The sequence below is a fragment of the Lissotriton helveticus genome, chromosome 2_2 (genome assembly GCF_964261635.1).
Source record: "Lissotriton helveticus chromosome 2_2, aLisHel1.1, whole genome shotgun sequence".
NCBI classification, from domain to species: domain Eukaryota; kingdom Metazoa; phylum Chordata; class Amphibia; order Caudata; family Salamandridae; genus Lissotriton; species Lissotriton helveticus.
The window spans coordinates 444,075,841-444,077,819 of NC_136060.1; the positions used below are offsets into that span (position 1 = coordinate 444,075,841).

The 1,979-nt window shown below is 44.7% G+C and overlaps 1 pseudogene; it reads left to right on the top strand.

Moving 5' to 3' along the window:
* The first annotated feature begins 298 nt into the window (after window positions 1-298).
* LOC144821676 (uncharacterized) lies at window positions 299-1,586 on the top strand (annotated as a pseudogene).
* The last annotated feature ends 393 nt before the right edge of the window (window positions 1,587-1,979 follow it).

Below are 1,979 nucleotides of genomic sequence, written 5' to 3' on the forward strand. Positions count from 1 at the left end.
CAACAGCCTTGCCACAGAAGCCCAGGAGGCAACAAGCCAGGGAAACTTGAAAGAACTCTACAACATAACAAGGAAACTATCTGGTAGATACTGCAAGCCATATAGATCTATTAAAGAAAAAGCTGGGAAGATAATCATGGGTAACGAAGGCCATCAACGAAGATGAGTGGAGTACTTTGAAGATCTGCTGAACTAGCCCTTTCCGCAGTCTCCACCAGACATACAGCAAGCTGACAAGGACTTGCCAATCTACTGCAGCAGACCAACCAAGGAAGAAATATGGTAAGTCTTCAAACATATGACCGATTACATTCCTGCAGAAGCACTCAAGGCAGACATTAAAACATCAGTAGACATGTTCTACCCCATTTTGGAAGGATTTGGGAAGAGTAAATGGTGCTGTCAGACTGAAAGCAGGGATATCTCATCAAGATCCCAATGAAAGGTGACCTAAGTAGCTGCACAAAGTACAGAGGGATACCTCTTCTATCAACCCCAGGCAAAGTGTTTAACAGAGACATCCTGAACAGAAAGAAGGAACAAGTTGATTCTCAGTTGCAAAATCAGCATGCTGGCTTCTGCAAAGTTAGATCCTATAGAGACCAGACTGCAACACTGTGCATCATCAGTGAGCAGTCAATAGATTGGAACTCCCCCCTCAAAGTCAACTTCATCGACTATGAAAAGGCATTCAACAGTGTGAACAGAGAGACCCTTTGGAAACATCTCTGCCTCTATGGTGTGCCAGATAAACTTACAAGCATCATCAGGGACTCTTATGCGGGATTGACCTGCAAAAAAGTCCATGGAGGGCAACTCACTGCAGCCTTGAAGTGAGGTCCGGAGTCTTCCAGGGTAGTTTGCTCTCTCCTTTTCTCTTCCTGCTGGCCATAAACTGGATCATGAAGACATCGACAGCAAGGAAAAGTAATGGGACTCAGTGGACATCCTGGGCACAGATATATGACCTGGACTTTGCAGACAACCTTGACCTTACTCTCCCATACTCATCGTTAGATGCAAGAGAAGACCGACAAAGTTTCAGCCACAACAGCACAACTTGGTCTCAACATTCATAGGGAAAAACAAGATCCTAAAGGCTAACACAGCTAGCACACCCGCAGTCACTCGTCCAGCCAATGCACTCAAAGAGATTGAGGCCTTCACCAACCTTGGCAGTGTCGTAGACAAGCAGGGCGGCACAGATACCGTTGTCAAGGCAAGAATTGGCAAAGCAAGGACTGCCTTTATTCAGCGGAAAAAAACATGGAGCTCCAAGGACCTAATGCTGCAAACCAAGATCGGGCTTTTTAACAGCAACTCAAAATTGGTCCTTCTGTCTGGAGCAGAACCTTGGAGGAAAATAGTGACCACCACCAAAAAAGGCCAGACTTTCATCAACACCTGCCAGAGAAAATCCTCCAAAGCTGCTGGTCTAACTCCATCAGCAACAACATGCTACGGTAGCAGATTTTCCAACTCCGGGTTCATGAGGAAATCATGAAAAGACACTGGGCTGGATAGATAACACCCTCCGTAAGCCAGCATCAAACATCACCAAGCAAGCCCTGACCTCGAACCCTTGAAGGAAAACGAAAAGTGGAAGACTAAACAATACCTGGCCCTGTGGCCTCCAGGATCACTGCAAGAAGATGGGTTACACCTGGAGTCAGATTAAAAGAAAAGGCCAGGAAAGAGGTGGCTGGAGAGTCCTGATTGTTGGCCTAAACCCTAGGAGGGGTAATAGGCAAGTAAGTAAGCAATTGTTCTACCCTTATTGAAAAATGCATATTTAGAGACTACTGATTAAAAATTATAAGTCTATCCCTTTTCTTCTGCTCACGTCCATGATTCAGGAAAATGCAGGCTATTCTTAACTATCAGCTTTCTTGAAAAATGCTATGTGCTTTGACTATGTTATTTTTTTTTTGACCAGCTCATTGGTTGAACATATTCTACATAGCAGCACCTGATAATGT